An 18,456-nucleotide genomic window follows, 5' to 3' on the forward strand; every position below is an offset into this window, starting at 1 on the left:
TATAATTTTCAATTCAATGTGTATTCCTTTGTTTCCTTTGTTTTATGTATCCTTTTTTTTGAGAAGGAGTCTCGCTCTGTCGCCCAGGCTGGAGTGCAGTGGTGCAATCTCTGCTCACTGCAAGCTTCGCCTCCTGGGTTCACGCCATTGTCCTGCCTCAGCCTCCAAAGTAGCTGGGACTACAGGCGCCCGCCACCATGCCCGGCTAATTTTTTTGTGTTTTTTTAGTGGAGATGGGGTTTCAACGTGTTAGCCAAGGTGGTCTCCATCTCCTGACCTCGTGATCCACCCACCTCGGCCTCCCAAAGTGCTGGGATTACAGGCGTAAGCCACCGCACCCGGCCATATTTATCCATTTTTTATTACTTGGGGAGGATAGTCAAAATATTGTACATGGGAACTAGAAAAGTTTGCAACTAACATGAGCTATATGCTAGAAATGCACAGTATATTTTTGGATGGAGAAATTTATCATATACTCTTTGGAAAGAGAATAACAAAGCAGGACAGAAAGTGAAATAATTAGTTCAAATATGCCCCTCAAAGGGAACTGTCAGTAATTAGTACAGGCAAGGAAATAGTTGGGCAATTCAGTTTATTATTCCTTTAAAGATTATTCACTGGACACTTGCACTAGTAGCAAGTTACAAAGGTGACTAAGACAGTTGCTGCCTTTAAAGGTCTCACAGTAGAGTGGAGAAAACAGATGTATGAACAGAAAATTTAGCACTATGTGACGAGGGGTGAGGTAGAAAACTGTGTAAGTAATTATAGCGGCATCAAGAAAAAGACTCTAACCCAATCAGCAGTAGGAAGTGGGGAGGGGACAGAGAGGATGTCCTGAAAGACTTCTGGAGAAAGCGTGTATTAGTCAGAGTTCTTCAGAGAAATAGAACCAATACAACAGATAGATATGGATAGATAGATTGATTTAGATGGATGGATATAGATACAGCTGTAAAGAGATTTACACAAATATGTAAGAAATTGGCTTATGCAACTATAAAGGCTGACAAGATCCAGGAGACCTGATGGTGCAGTTCTAGTCCAAGTCTGAATGCCTGAGAACCAGGAGAGCTAATGTTGTAGTTGCAGTTCAAATGCCAACAGGCTTGCAACCAAGAAGAGCTGATGTTTCAGTTCAAGTCCAAAGGCAGAACACAACCAATGTCCCAGCTCTAAGCAGTGAGACAGTTCTCTTCTATTTGTGGGAGGATCAGCTTTTTTTGTTCTAGTCAGGCGTTCAACTGATTGGATGAGGCCCACTTACATTTGAGAAGGAAATCTACTTTACCCTGTCTGTGATTCAGATGTCAATCTCATCCAGAAAAACCATCACAGACACATCCAGAAAAGGGGTTGAAACGTCTGGGCACCCTCTGCCCCAGTCAAGTTGACCATCATAAGACGATGCCTGAAATAACTCTTAAAGAATGGAGTGTAACTTGCTAGACTGTGGAATAAGGTGACTATTCTAGGCAAAGAGAAAAGAACACACACAGGCACGCACACACACACACACAGTGTGTATAGAAATTCACATGCAATTCTAGCTGAAAGCTCTTGAAGCAATGGAGAGATTTTAAGATGATAATAAACAGCAATTAGTAAGTTTTATGTAAGTGTAGGATGAAAGAGAATTGCAGGGAGGAGACCAAACAAATGTGCAAACACTATCTTCTTTCATTACTTAGAACCTACAAAGCAATTTTCAGTGGAAAATGCCCACCTCCCAGTGATGTTATCTTTCAGTCACATTATGATAAACTGTTATCAGACTGAATGGAGGAGTCAAAGAATGGATTAAACTTACCCTGAATTCCTCTCTATCACAAATATGTCTCCAGTAACAATGAATTTTTCTTGTAAGAAAACATAACAGTTGAGAGAGAAAATTCTATGCACCACTACATTACTGCTCACACATGCCCCAAAATCCCAACCACAAAAGATAGTAAACGCAGTCCATGTTAGGCTTCATCTTTGTCCATCTCACTTTTGGGTAGAATGGTACAGTTAGCCAAGCATTGCATCAAGAGGATAGAGAAATTGGCATCCTTCAAAGAATTCTAAGAACATTCTCAGACACTGAACTCTCAAGTTCAAGGACTCTAGCCACCTCAGCCTACTACCAGGCTAATAATAGTAGTAATGATATCAAAATGTTAAAGACAATTAACATTTATTAAACACTTCTGTTGCTAAGCACTTTACATAGATCATTTTATTTAATCTTAACTACAATTCTATGAGATATGTAATCTTATAATCCCTCTTCCATATATGTAAAAAGATGAGATTCTGAAAGGTTAAATAATTTTGTCAAGTTCATATAGCTAATATATGGTAAAGCCAGGATTCAAAATTAGGCCAGACACACGAGATCATGCCACTGCACTCCAGCCTGGGCAACAGAGTAAGACTCCATCTGTAAATAAATAAATAAATAAATAAATAGATAGATAAATTTAGGCCAGGCACACTGTTCCATACCTGTAATGCCAAAACTTTGGGAGGCTGAAGGAGGAGGATCCCGTGAGTCCAGGAGTTCAAGACTAGCTTGAGCCTTAGAGTAAGACCTCATCTCTTAAAAAAAAAAAAAAAAGATAAAAATTAGCCAGGTGCAGTGGCTTGTCCCTGTAGCCCCAGGTACTTGGGAGGCCGAAGTGGGAGGATAACTTGAGCCCATTATGTCAAGGCTGTAGTGAGCCATGATCATACCTCTCCACGACAGCCTGGGCAACAGAGTGAGACCTTGTCTCACATAAATAAATGAATAGATGTGTCTGATGCCCTTCAGCCTGATTAGAATCAGAAAATCTGGGTTTGAACCTGGTGCTGTCACTTACTAAGTAGGTGACTTGAGTGTTTCTTGTAAATACAATGGTATGATGTATACAAGCACTTTGTAAACCAAAACCCATGAGACCACTGTAAGGTTGTATTATTTATAAAGTGAAGGTTGCTATACTAACAGGTGGCAATAGAGAAAAATTAAAGTGAAGGATTTGCCAAATGAAATATATTCCAGCAGCCCTTGACAATCACATGTACTTTCTAAAGACATGCAGAGAGACTGTCTCTAGCCCCCAGACATTGTGAAAAAGCAGTCTCAGGTGTGTAATTTATTGATCAGGTTTGCAATTTTTTTAGGCTTTTGGTTACACAGGTAATCATATAAAATTACTTCTAACGAGCTATAGGAAAGTTATGTTCATAAAAACAGTAATTGTTGTAATCTAACATTATGAATAATTGTACTAAAATATAAATATACATTAAATACTTGTTCCTACAAGGAATAAGAACTATTTTTCAGTTCTGAAATTATATTCAACCTTACTTTAGATGACTCAGCTGATTTCCAGCATGGACAGTGAAATGAGTGAATTTTACTTATGACATGCCTGGTCTCAACACAGTACACTTCCAACCAGGGTGATCTAAGCAAATCAGAATGATACTTGCTTTTAAGAAGTTTAAACAATTTCAATTTCCCTGGCAAAAGAGTAAGTTCTTGTAAGGTTAAAGTCTTGACAGTCAGCAAAAATACTTGTTCAGATGCCAAAAGATCCTAGTCACATTGGCACCACTAGTATTACAACAAAAGTGTCAGTACAGATAAACTTACAATTTGCCCATCATTTTGGATTGCAGCTGAAATACAGGTCAAAATATCCTACTCAAGTTAATATTTGAGACTTTTCTCTTTGTTCTTTCCCAGTAGATCATGGAAATGTGAGGATTGCATGAAACTTTAATAATAATAATGATTATGGAAATAAACACTAAATTTAGAGCTTACATAGTGATGGAAACAGTTACAAACATTTTACAAATATTAGTTTAAAAGAACTTCTCAAGAAGCTTATAGGAGCTAGTGTGTCAATTAGCATTTACTTTATAACAAATTACTTTACGACCTAATAGTGTTAAACAATAGCCCTCATTTTTGCTCACAATTCTGCTGTTCAATGATTTGGACTGGGCTCAGCAAAGTGGTTCTTCTGGTCTTGATTGTGCTTATTTGTGTATTTGTGTTTGAATGGTGTTTGGCTGGGGGCTTTCTGGTCTAGGATAGCCTCAACAGGGATGGCTTGTCTCTGCGCTGTGTGATCTCTCATTCCTGAACACGGTAGCCTGGACTTGTTCATATGGCAGCTGGGCATGGTTCTGAGAAAGTGGAAGCAGACAAGGCATCTTAAGGTCTAGGTTCATAACTGGCACACTGTCACTTCTATCACATTTTACTGACCAAAGCAAGTCCCCAGGCTAGACCAGATTAAAAGGGTAGGAAACAGACTTCACTTCTTGACAGAAGGAGCTTCAAAGTCCCATTGCAAAGAATATGCAGACATGGAGTAAAGACAGTGGACATTTTTGCAATCTACCACACATGGGTACTCTCACTGTTACCATTCTTCAATGAGGAAACGAAGGATCAGAAAGGTTGTCAAACTAATGGAAAGTCACACAGCACCCTGATTTTCATTTCTCTCTTAATCAGTTATTTCCCTACCCTGTGAAAAAGAATACGTATTGAGTTAAATCTGAGTGATAATGAATTTAAACAAGATTCAAGCTAAACTTTAAAGTGATTTGGCAAGGCTTATTCAAATTTTGGCCCCAGCCACAAAGAACACACTAGTAACCCTAGTAAATCAGCAAATGGTATTTGTCTTTTGAGAAGAGAGTGAATACAACAATTTATCACACTTTGAAAGGAGAACATACAGTTGGTTTTCCTTTTAGTTTTAAGGACAAAAAGAGAAATATTTGCCTTCTGCCTTTCCTCATATATCACAAGAAAATCTCATGACTTTTTCATTCAGAATGGAAAATGGAGTTCTCTTTTTCAAGGTTTTCTTAGGAGTTGGCAACATTTTAAGTATGTAAACTGGGGTTGGATGCTGTGAGTTCAGTCTGGTGTCAGCAGCCACCTTGTCTAAGTGCCCTGTCCCCCCCAGGGTTGGATCTAGCCCGTCAGCTGGCCACTACTCGGATGAAGGAACTTATGAGTGATTTAGAGCAATTTTTCACCCTGGGCTATGAAAGTCCAGAATGAGCAGGTTGAATTGTTAGAAGCGAAGCCTCTGTCGGTTATTTATCATGGGACTTCAAAATTCCTCACACTTTCACACAGTGTTTGACTTAATCAGAGGTCATCAGAAAGGCAAATATTCAAAATGTTTAATTGGTTATTCTGGGTAATGTTATAAGTGACTTTTATTTTCATCTTTACAATTTTATTTTGTGAACAAAAATTTCTACCATAAAGGTATATTTTTATTATCAGAAAAAATGATTTAAAAGATCTGTTAGAGGCAAATGAATGAAGATGGAATTTGGAATCTACACCAAATATCATCATTTATATTTCAGATAGGTAAGGATAACAATACTTTTTCTTAGGATCATCCTTGAATTACACATAAAATATACCAGCCTGGGGAAGGCCCCGTCTTCTCAGCCAGCCAACAACTCCCAAGCTGTGGCGACACTCCCAGGTCATGAAGTCAGTGGATTGCCGCTGCTGAAAAAACTCTGAGGCTGAGGATGAAAGTTTGTGTTTCTTTAAAGAAAAGAAATTCCAATTGGTTCTCATATTAATGAACCTTACATACCAAAGTATCCCTTATTGAAGCACCCTGGTCAGCCCTTGACCAGTTGAAAACTTTTATGTTCCTTCTTTTCTTTCCACCTTCTCCTTTGTGCTTTCTCTATCTATAAAATATTGTAATTGGCTGGTGCAAGAGACATTAAAAAACAGCTGAGAATTTACACCTTGTATCACAAGACGCCTTCATGTGGAGATCCCTGACAAGGCAGCCTATTTATTTTCTGATCACCTTTATTTATTAGAAGTGATCATTTCTGGGCATCCTCAAAAGTCTTTCCTATCTCTTTTCTACCCTAGCCTGGATAGATGCGCATCCTTCATTCCATACTACACTGCATTTTATCAGATCTGGACTTACCACCCTGGTGGTGATGGTCTTATTTACACAAATATCTTCTTTGCTAGTATGTGAGCTCTTTACGAGCAAGAGCTGAGTGTGGTTCATGTTGGATGCCTAGCACTGGGACAATGCCTGGTTCATAGTACATGCTCATTTAACAGTTGTTGATTGAGGGAGTGAATGAATGGTATGGTTTACTGAATTTCCAATGGAGGTGGACCCTCCCTAGAAGGAGGGCCCAATGAATAATGTAAAGAAAAACGGTTTGCCTTCTTGCTACCTGGCATAATCACAACTGGCCTGCAAGTATTGGGCAGAGAACTGTTTACAACGCTACTCTCCCAGCTCCTGGTGCCACTACAACCCTGGGAGCACAAAATTTCATGATACAAAGCAGGAAAGGGCTTAAGAAACTCATCAGACTCAGACTTCTTAGACATCAAAACACTCTTATGAAATCATATTTTGATGAATGAAGGGTAAATTAGTAGGAAACATGTGGATTAAGAGTGCCCCGGAGCACAATTTGGTTGAGAAACCAAGAGGCCAAGCATCTGCCTTCATGTAGTTGGAGTTTCTCAAACCAATGCATTCAAGTCTCACTTGCAGAAATGTCAAGCCTCCCTGTCACACCACCAGGCAGGCCAGTGAGGTCTTCAGTGATGCCCACTAGTGAGTCAGGGCCCAAATGCACATGACAGGGGCAGGTGTTCCAGGTAGTTTAGCTTTGCTTTGTTATTTATTTATTTATTTATTTATTTATTTATTTATTTATTTATTTTTTTGAGACAGGGTCTCATTTTGTCACCCAGGCTGGAGTGCAGTGTCTTGATCAGAGCTCACTGCAACCTCAAATTCCAGGACTCAAGCAATCATCCTGACTCAGCCTCCCAAATAGCTGGGACTACTGGCACGTGACAACATGCCTAATTTTTAAATTTTTTTGTACACATGAGGTCTCGCTATGTTACCTAAGCTGGTCTTGAACACCTGTGCTCAAGACGTCCTCCTGCCTCAGCTTCCCAAAGTGCTGAGATTACAGGCATGAGCCACTGTGCCTGGCCCAGGTAGTTTTTCTTAATGCATGGTGTGGCTTCACCAAGAATCCCTGGTGGGATCTGTTCCCGCAGGATCAGAGCTTGAGGCATTCAGTGAGGGCTCATTAGAGAAGACATTCCAGGCTCTGTCAGGGGAGAAATTTTGATAGCATAATTGAATTCCAAGATGGGACCAGAAGGGTGAAAGGTGTAGAAATCAAGTCAGGGAGTGGAGAAGAGCAAAGAAGTTTGGCTCACAGAGGAGTCCATGGGTCTGGAGAAGCCGATCTTGCAGAAGAGTGCAAAGCTCTCCATCTGAGACAGTTTTGGGGTCGCTTGTGTCTGGCTTGTTGCATCCATCATGATTCTCTACTGTTTATCTGCCTCTGACCCTCTCCTTCTTACCTGTGTACCCTCTGACACTCTTGAGATCCTAGTGGAGAACACATCTCAGCGTTATAAGAGAGAATCCTTTTCTAAACTTCTCGACACAAGGTTATCTACTTTCTGCTTGGATTCGCTCATGGATGTGGAGATCACTCCCTCTCAAAGCAACCCATTTCTTTTCTGATCACCTCTAATTATTAGAAAACTCTTGCTTGTACAGAGCTGAAATCTCATTCCCTAGAACATTGACCTTGTGGTCTGCATCCTGCAGAAACACAGATTAGGTCTAAAAAATACATCTGCATGACGGACCTTCCACTTCTCTGTGAGCCCAACAGCCTTGATCCCTTCTGCTCCTTCCAATTGCTTTCTAGACCCTGCACCCTTCTGGTTACATCTTGGAATTCACTTTAGCTTATCAAAGTCTTGCAAAACAATAATATCCCAAGCTGACTACTGCTGTAATAGGAAAACTGTATCCCTAAAACCCTTTGCAGTATTATTTTTTAATCACAATCTGTATAGGTCATTTCAATGAGAAAAAGTTGGTGGTGATGGTATGAGGGAGTGGTTAGAAGCTAGAGTTTCAGGCTCCCAGCTACAAAGTTGTTTATTTTCAGCAGGAATTTCAACAGCAAAGATGTCTTTGTAAGCTTATTTTGATTTTGCAACCTAAAAATAATAAACAGGTTTATCAAAACTGGGAGGGGGGGAAAGGAAAGTAAACACTGAGCAAATTCTCAACTGCACGTAAGCCCAGATGAAAATCAACACGTTTTGAGGCTGGAAAAGTAAAAGGAAGCCATTGACAACCATCAGTGAAAATCAAAGGAAAACAATGGCCCCGAGTGATCGCTGTGTGCTCTGGGCTGTCTGCTGCACACCAGGCTATTTCCCAGTTGAGACCACACTATCGGCCCACAGCATGCTTGGAAGTCACATAAAGCAAGAATACTCTCTAATGACCTGATTTCTTCTATCCAGTTCACATGATGAAAATTTGTCTGGTAGAAAGAAAAATCGTGTCATTGAGCTGTGATTTTAACGTCAAAAGATACAGCATCTTTAGCCAGGCATGGCGGTGCATGCCTGTAGTCTCAGCTACTCAGGAGGCTGAGATGGGAAGATTGCGTGAGACCAGGAGTTGGAGGCCAGCCTGGGCAATATAGTGAGAACCCATCTCTACAAAAAGTGAAAAAACAGCTGGGCATGGTGGCAGGTGCCTGAAGTCTCAGCTACTCAGGAGACTAACTGCATCCCTAAAACCCTCTGAGATGGGAGGATCACCTGAGCCCAGGAGTTTGAGGCTTCAGTGAGCTATGATCATACCACTGCATTCTAACCTGGGCAACAGAGCAAGACTCCATCTGTTGAAGAAAAAATTAAAAATAAAAGAAAAAATAATAAAAAGAGATACAGAATCAGTCACGTCCCCCATTCTAAATCTTTTTCTATCAGTGAAGCCTCATTTCTTAGGAAGCATGCTTGCTGCATCCCGGTGTCAAGACAGCAGCTTTAAGATGCACTGGGCAGAGCCACCTGTGCCTGTCACTGCCCACCCCACACCCCACCTTTAAGCATATTCCCCTCAGCCTTGATCATGCTTTGGTACCCTGTGGTCAATACTTCTTATACCATATGTTGATAACTGGGAGAACCACGAAGAAACAGAATTTTCATATGAGGTTAAGTGGTGCTTTAACTGGAAGTGACTGTAAGTGGGTTCAATGTACATTGACCCAGTTAAGTTTGGGAACTCTAACTGCAGGCTGAAATTGAAATTGCTTTCCCGTGCTCTCTGTGAGCTGCTGCTGAGAACCAGGACAAGTGTGTCTAGCTGAGTGTTTTCCCTCCATCTTTCCACTGGTTTGAAAGCCATTGAAATGGGCTCTCCTCTCACATCCCCACACTTCAGAAATGATTGAAGTTCTGGTCTTAGCAACCACCTAGATTTGGTATTTCAGAAATCAGAGATCTTAAAGGCAGATGTTGACTTGGGGAAATGGCCTCTGGATATGAAATGCAGCAAACAGCACCTCCCTCCCCTTTGCTGGAGGGAGTGCTGTCCACATTCTGCATCTCTGGGTCATTGTTTTCCCTCTGGGATGAACATTTCATGGGCTAAAAAGCCATAACCATAAAGATGAAAATGCTCTAAAGTGAAGTGTTGCTTTAATCTTTCCATCACTCCCTGCTGTCTCAGCAGCAAAAGGGCCTGGACTTACCCCTGTTTGGATGTGAAAAAGAAGTCTCTGCCCCACCCCCATTCCACATTCCTCTCATGGGACAAAGAGCAGGGATGGGAGGGAGGATTCATTTCAAAGGAAGAGAGAAAGATGTAGCTCCTCACTGGTGTCACTTAATCTGTGATGGTGGAAAGCAGGCTCTTTTCTGTTTACTGGATACTGATCAGAGATAGGATGATGGCCAGGGCACAGGACATGGGAATCGTGAGAACCAGGCCGGGAGGGCTTCTCTCCCGGGCTAATATTATTAGACATCCCTCATGTCAGTTGTGGGAGTGAGGAAAGCTGCCCTTACAGCTTCAAAGCGAGACTTGGCAATGTGATACAGATGGCAATGAGAAGCAGAGAAAAGCGAAGAGCCCCGGTTCTAGCCCAGGCGGGGCCCTCACCCCTGGACTCGGGCCTGGTGTGCCCGGAGTGGGAGAGGCTCATCTGCTAAGGGTACTGGGGACCTGCAGACTCCACCTTCAGTGTTCCTTGTCACTGCTTGTGATTTTACTTGGGCAGGCTCCTTCACCTCAAAAATGAGAGTGTTGGCCTTGAACCCTAAGTGATCTCAGTGACAACTCCAACTCTTCAGGTCCATTTACTCATTCATTAGTTTATTTGTTTAATCAGTAGTCACTGGGCTTAGGCCTATTAAATGAAGAGATTGGATTAGATCTTACCCTAGGCACCATTATTTGAGTTATTTCCTTCCTTCCTTTTTCCCTCTCTCCCTCCTTTCCTTCCTTCCTTTTTTCCTTCCTTCCCTTTTTATTTCCTTCCTTTCTTCCTTTTTTCCTTCCTTCCTTTCTTTTTTCTTTCCTTTCTTCCTTTTCGCTTCCTTCTTTTTTCCTTCCTTCCTTTTTTTCTCTCTCCCTTTCTCTCTTTCTCTCTCCCTTTTTCTCTCTTTCTCTCTCCCTTTCTCTTTCTTTCTCACTCTCTTTCTCTCTTTCTTTCTCTCTCCCTTTCTCCCTTTCTGTCTTTCTTTTTCTTTCTTTCGTTCTCACTCTTTCTTTCTTTCTTTCTTTCTTTCTTTCTTTCTTTCTTTCTTTCTTTCTTTCTCTCTTTCTTTCTTTCTTTCTCTCATTCTCTTTTTCCCTCTCTCTTTCTCTCTTTCTTTCGAGACAGGGTCTTGCTTTGTTGCCCAGGCCAGAGTGCAATGGCACAATCACACCTCACTGCAGCCTTGAATTCTTGGGCTGAAGTGATCCTTCCACCTCAGCCTCCCAAAGTGATGGAATTAGAAGCATGTGTCACCATACCAGCTAATTTTTTTTTTTTTTTTTTTCCGGAAAAGAATCTCATGTTGACCAGGCTGGTCTCAAACTTCTGGCCTCAAGCTATCCTCCTGCCTCAGCCTCCCAAAATGCTGGGATTATGTGAGCCACTGTGCTCAACCTAATTATTTTTTTTCTAGGTATCAAACAATCCCTTTTCCCACCTACAAATTCCTGGGCAGACAGCTGAATGCTGAATTTCAAAACTAGTTGCCCTTTTGAGTTAAACTGTTTCTTAAAATAAAAATTGTTTATGCGGAGGAGGGTACCTCACAAAGTACCCTCTACCTCAGTGGGATTTAGCTTATAACTTTAGTACTGATGATAATGAAATTCTCAACAACCGTGCAAATCTAATGGGGGCAAAGAAGAGAATGGAGAATGAGAGAACAGGAAAGCGTGGCCTCAGGAGGGATCCTGACTGTGTGCGAGTACTGGATGCTGGGAAAGAGAATTATTAGGACAGGCAGGATGTTGTGCAGGGCCTCGGATCCTGCGCAAAGCATAAGGCGTGGAAGCTCCATACTACTCTGAGAGTGCCTATGGCCAATCGCACTGACTTGGCAAAACAACTGAGGCCATTTTCCTGCATTTATTTCTGAATCAGAGAGTAATGTCATTTGCAAAGACTCATGGGCCTCATTTCTAGACAGGAAAAATCCCCCTTATTATCTTCTTAAATTATTTCCTGTAGGTTCCCCTCAAGTAAAACCACTAAGCTCCCACTGATCCGGTTCCCACCGACACATGGGAGTGGTGCCCTCAGTAAAGGAAACTCAAGCCCCTAGAAGTTGGCACAAAGTGATATGTGTTTCAGTTCAGGCTGGTTACACAGAAAATGAAGGCATTTTCCCTCCAAATCCTGAAAGGAAGGGGATATAGCGAGCTCATGAGGCACTCTGCATCCCTCGGTGGGAGGTTGTTTACCTGCCCTTCTGGGCTTCGTAATGGAGTAAGCCTCCATAGCTGAGCCGGACTCTCTCCATTCTCAAACTGCTTCAGGGCCATTGATGTGCATCCAGCCTGTTAGCTTTCTGGGATTAATAACATCTACTGTTGCCATAACAGCTTGTAATCTGCACTTTCAGAGACATTGATCTCATATGCATCTCATGTGCATTTCCTGTTTATTCACTGTACATCTCATGTTCATCTCCTGGGCACGTGCAGGGCAGGGACAGGGAGCAACAGCACAATTTGATGGCTGAGGAAACTAAGGCTCAGAGAGGCAGTGAAGTGACACCATAGGTTCACAAGGCTGGAAACAACAGGGACAGCTAAGGGGGAGGCTCAAGATGGCTGATCTCTGCAGAGGTTTTGCATGGACCCCTGGGCCTTGTTAAACCATGAGTCCTTCAAGGGTCCCTCCGAGCTCCACGTGAGTCACAGGGCTCCTTCTGTGGGAGGGTGGCTCCCCACTTGCAGGTCATTTCTCAGATGCCAGAACAAAGCATCTTCTCACCAGAGCCCAGAATTCTAAGCTCCATTTGCCTTACGTGCCCAAGGTTGTCCTGGAAAAGCTTACAGAACTCTAGGGAAAGAAGAAGCAGAGAGATGCTGTTAGGAGAAAAAGCCAGAGTGTCAAGCACTGGACAGGGAAAAGTGGGGAAAAGTTCAGGGACGGCTGTCTGGAAGGGCCCCTACGTAGTCCCAGAGTTTAGCAGGAGGTGGTCCTGCCTCCTATCCCCAGTCCACACTCACCTTCCCCCCTTTCATAAAGCTCAGCACCATCAAATCAACACAGTGCATCTTCAGGGCATGTGCATAAATTTGGGAGCTCAGAGACCACCAGACGGAAGACCCAGGAAACAGTCTGAACCCATTAGTGCTAGAAAGCCAACACCATAATACCCTTCTACACGGATGCTGCAGAGAGAGCTTGCTCTTCCTTGGCTGCTCAGGCGAGCTGGGTGGGTTTGAAGTGGTGGCCTCCCCTCTCAAGGCTCCCTTTCCAGGGGGCGTTGTACTTCTGTGACTGCTCTTCTTTCTCAGAGCTGCTTTTGATTTCTAGTTCCCTCTGCACAACACAAGTATCCAGGTTGCAGCACTTTGAGAGGCCGAGGCGGGAGGATCACTTGAAACCAAGAGTTCAAGTACCAGCCTGAGCAGCATAGCGAGACCCTGTCTCTACAAAAAAAAAAAAAAAAAAAAGGAATAATGGGTGGATAGTGTTATGGATAGATGGATAGATTTATGATAAAGCAAATATGGCAAACTGTTAAGTATGGAATCTACATAGTGGATACTCTTTATGGGGACTACTGTATGTGTTTTAGCCAGCTTGGCCTGCTATAACAGATACTACAGGCTGGGTGACTTAAGCAACAGAAACTTCTAACAGTTTTGGAAACTGGAAGTCTGAATGGGTATTCACTGTATGGCTCTTTCAATCTCCTGTATGTTTGAATAGTTTCGTAATAAAATAGTGGCAGAAAAAATGCTTCCAAGTAAATGAGATGTGTTTCATTAGTGGATAAAATTGCCATTAGAAAAGGGAGTTGAAAGGGCTGGGCATGATGGCTTACACCTATAATCCCAGTACTGTGATTGGGAGGCTGAGGAGGGAGGATCACTTGTAGCCAGGAGTTTGAAGCTGCAGTGAGCTGCGATCATGCCACTGCACTGCAGCCTGGGCAACAGAACCAGATCCCGTCACCCCCAAAATTGTTTTAATCTAAAATAAAATAAAAATAAGCATCTGGGTGGCACTGTGGGCCCTGGGCTCTGTGTGCAGCTAGGAGCAACCTATGCCTCTCTGTTAGTTTCACTTTTGCCACTAAGCAAGCTTTTCTGAGCATTTGGGGGCTGAAAGCTGACTTGACTCTTCTCTCATGTTGATATTAGTCCCGCAGACCAAAATTCACCCTAGTGAGTAAACATTCTGCTTGCAGGATGCAAAGATCTTTGCAGGGCAGAGCAAAATACAGAGAAATGAATGGGGGACAGAGGAGGAAGGCGGTTAGCTTGTCCAGTGTTTTCATTTTGATTTTTTTAGGCTTAAAAAAAACCCGAGAGTTTGTTTTTACAAGCTTCTCTACCATCATCTGTATGCTAGGGTTCTTTGAAATACATTTCTGTGATCAAAATCTAAAAAGCTAAGCTGTAATCCAAGCTAGATATCTGTAAATAATCTGTTATGTAAAACCAGACACCACCACATTGTTTATAATGATTTTTTCCCAAATAAGAGCTGAGCTGAGGGGTGGCTTTTTGCCAGATTTTAGGAGAAATTTCCATTTGTTGAGTATTTTTCCCACAATATATTGGTGCAAATTAGATAGTGTATATGGTGTATATATGCATGCATATGTCTTGTTCTGTATTTTGTCTTTCAAAATTATATTCTTAAATTTCAAAGTGGTAGAAACTATTTCTAACTTAATATCTTATACTTTTCCTTAGTTTTTGCCATAATGTACCCTCAGGGTTACCTGTCTAGGTTTGTTTATTCTGCTTTCTTTCCCAGTAAGCAAGACAGAATCTCAACACCCATGTATTTCGAACAGTGAAAAACTGCCTGTCACACTTTAGCAGTTACTTGTCTGTGCTAATTAGAGCAAAGTATTGCGAATCAAGGCACCCAGAAGGTGGGAAAACAGACATGCCCGTGAAGTTTTGGGATGTGTTTCTGATTCTGGGGCTTTTTGATTAGATGGAGAGGTCACTTGAGCAGAACTGACTGGGAGTCGGCCCTGCCCGGCTTCTCCACTGGGACTCCGCCTCCCCACCCCATTGCTCCCTGCTGGCTGGGGCTGGGCAGCCTAAGCAGTGTTTCATGTCTCTTCGGCCTTCCTAGAATTAGGCACTTGGTAAGGCCTGGTTACAAAGAGCTTTCTCAACATGTTAAGAAGTAATGGAATTGTGTCCTTGGCAAAACTTGGGATGAAAGGAAGCAGGAAGAATGGGTAGGGCATGTATTAAAACAGAATATGGTAGCCACCGCTTATCCATGGAGGATGCGTTCCAAGCCCCCCAGTGGATGCCTGAAGCCGTGGGCAGTACTGAACACTATGTATACTTCGTTTTTTCCTACACATATGTAGTCACTATAAAGTATAATTTGTAAATTAGGCACAGTAAGAGATTATAACAATAACTAATAAAACAATTATAATAATACACTGTAATAAAAGTGATGTGTATGTGGTCTCTCTCTCTCAAAATATATTATTATTCTGTACTCACCTATTTTTTGGAGCCCTGTTGATTGCGGGTAACTGAAACAATGTAAAGGGAAATTGCAAGGGGGACTCCTACATGCATTTTAGCCAGCTCAGCCTGCTGCAAAAGATTCCACAGCCTGGGCGGCTTAAGCAACAGAAACTTCTTTCTCACCGTTTTGGGAGCTGAAAGTCTGGGATGAGGGTGCCAGTACGGTCAAGGGTTTTTTTGTTTATGTTTTTGCTGTTTTTGAGACAGGGTCTTAGTCTGTCACCCAGGCTGGAGTGCAGTGACGCAATCTTGGCTCACTGCAGCCTCAGCCTCCCGGGTTCACGCAATCCCCCATCCCGACATTTGAGTGAGATCCCACCTCAGCTTCCCAAGTAGTTGGAACTACAGGCATATGCCATCATACCTGGCTAATTTTTGTATTTTTCATAGTGATGGGGTCTCACTATGTTGCCCAGGCTGGCCTCAAACTCCCCAACTCAAGCAATCCACCTGCCTCAGCCTCCCAAAGTGCTGAGATTACAGATGTGAACCATCACACCCAACCACGTTCAGGTTCTTGATGAGGGCTCTCTTCTGGGTTATGTCCTCAAAAAGCCTTTCCTTGGTGTGTGCACAAAGAGAGGGAGTGAGATCTCATGTCTATTTCTCTTTTTATAAGGGCATTCATCTTAATCGTGGAGGCTCCACTCTTATGACCAAATCTAACCCTAATTACTTCCCAAAGGGCCACCCTCCACATACCATGACGTGAAGAAGTAAGGCTTCAACATATGAATTTTGGAGGGGACGCCAACATTTAGTCCATAGTAGTAATCATAGTACTTATAGTAATACTTATAGTAGTATTTAGTATATAAGTACTAATTATATACTAAGTACTATTACTAAGTATATACTAAGTACTATTTCTAAGTATATACTAAGTACTATTTAGTACTTAAGTATTAAGTAGAGTACTTACAGTACTAAGGCAAGCAAGTTCTAAGGCAAGCAAGATATGCAACCAAGAAGTCACTCTGTGAGGAGTCCACACTCTCATAATCAGAGGCTGCATACGTCTCCATTGGCGGTGGGTACTGAAGGATTCAGCAAAGTTGCTCCCATCACTTTTGTAGGCTGATCTTTGAGTGAGATCTCACCTACTTCTCATCCATAAAACAAAGTTCTGTACCATGCCTAATATTAATATTTCCCTCCCATTTGTGATTTGTGTCTTGCATACATGATTTTTGCTTTATTTACATATCATCTATACTATTACCTTTTCACATTTTTAAAATCATGAAAAAAGTATAGAAACAAGTATGCCAACATTAAAGCAGTTAATTCTGGGGGATTAGGATTTGGGGCAACTATTTTCTTTTCTGCTTCCTACCTTTGTTTCCTTTTCTAAACGAATTACTTTTTATGTTTTAAAAAATAAATTGCTTCCTCATAAACAAACTTTTAAGAATATTGAATTTATTGATCCAAACACACCAGTAGCTAGCTAGCCCTTACCCTGTATGGCTTCATTAACTAAAATTTGTATTTGAATTGGGAAGTTTGTTTTGAACTGAGGCACCTTCTAAATCCAAACACTTGGAGCTGTCACTGTGTGGCTCTGGGAAACCTTCTCAAATGCAGAGGAAGTCTATTGTCCTTAATTTGGATGGTTTGACCTTGAATTCCATGCTAATAGCAACCACTTCTTGTATCGCACTCTACAGTTTGCATGCTTGGTTTTATCCTCACAACAACCTTAAGATGGAAATACTGATTTGGTTATCCTCACTTCAGAAGAGTCTAGTGATTTTTCTGAAGTCACACAGTGTGGAGGTGAACTCCAGATCAAGTGCTCATCACGGCAATATCCTGACTTTCAGGATCACTGGGAAACTTCACATCCATTCATGTCCTGTCCAATATCTAAAGTCTGAGAGCACAACTGTCCTTGGTCAGCCTGGAATATGCCCACGGCTTCGGGAGGGCCACCATCCGGCTATGCTGGGATGATCAACAAAGAGATAAGGAAAATCCCTATCTATGTTTACTTTCTATTTTATAAAGAACTGACCCCAGGTGTCAACTTGTCATTTCATAAGCAAGTAACATTATTTTTACATCACTGTATCATTTTGTTAATGTTTAATTAACAATTATTTAATTACCAAGTATCAATGAAATGACAGTTCAGTGCTTATTCCAGCATCATGCTACGTGCCATGGGAAATTTACAAAAATTATAACACAGTCCTTACCAAAACAGAGCCTCCTATTTACTTATGAATTCTGAGTTGTGAAGATCTAGATTGAGATTTTGTTTTAAAAGTACTCAACATCAATAAGAAGGGGAAAATATGGTAGATTATCTAAATATTTACAAGCGTTTTAATAACACAGCTAGATGTTTTTCATGGCTTTGCTTTCTACTAGGAACATAGTGTCTGGGTCACAATTTATAATTTCTCACTCTGGGGTCATCCTCTCCCAGTGGCCAGAATCTGATAGTCTGGGTTGGGATTCAACGAAGAGCAGCCTTGGTAGAGAGGGGAGGAGAGTAAAGACAGGAATGGACACATCCAGGCACTAACTAAACAGTTTCTTCCTTTTGGAAAGCAGGGGTTGTGCTACATACCCAGGGTACTATAGACCCTGGTTCACAGCTCTTGGAGAAAGTGGCTGAGAAGGGAATAACCTTTCATCTTGGTGGTGTGGGGATTTGGGAAGAAGCCTCTTTGCTTGGCAGGTCCTGGTCCCGAGCTTTTCCACTAATTGGCTGTGCATGGTGTTGATTTGCCATCTCACCTCTCTGGATCTTAATCTACTCCCTAGTAAAATGAGACAGTTGGGCAAAATGAGCTTTGAGTTTCTTTTGAGTGTTAATGCCCTGTTATTCTAAGAAATCAATTAGTCAAGCAGTTAACCAATCAGGCCATGGGGTTTACAGAGAGTCTGCACTTCCGTGACCTTGGCTTCCATTAACTCCACAAGAGAAGTGCTGGATAAATATGTACACATGCACAGACACACGTGTGCATGCATACAGAACTTATTTTCACACTTGTTCTTATTTTGTCCTGCCCAATGACTGCAATCTCACCTTCAGTTTTTAAAAGTACGAGAGATCTCTAGCATATAGAGGATGTGAAGATGACTGCCCCAGTTTTTGGAGAATGATTTCTCTATGGGGAGTTAGGTAATATTTGGTGACTATATCTGATGCTGAGCATATTCAAAATGAGATGGCTAAGCTACAGAGAGACGCTTGTCTGAGAACGCTGCCGCCGGACACCACAGGGTGCCAGAACTCTCTCCCCAGTGCTTGCTCTGAATGCTCCATGTTCAGGCTGGAACATAGGTAGTTGGAATGGACTTTTATTTCTGCCCTCCCAGATCCAGTGAGAAATGT

The sequence above is a fragment of the Nomascus leucogenys genome, chromosome 18 (genome assembly GCF_006542625.1).
Source record: "Nomascus leucogenys isolate Asia chromosome 18, Asia_NLE_v1, whole genome shotgun sequence".
In the NCBI taxonomy this organism is placed as follows: Eukaryota; Metazoa; Chordata; class Mammalia; order Primates; family Hylobatidae; genus Nomascus; species Nomascus leucogenys.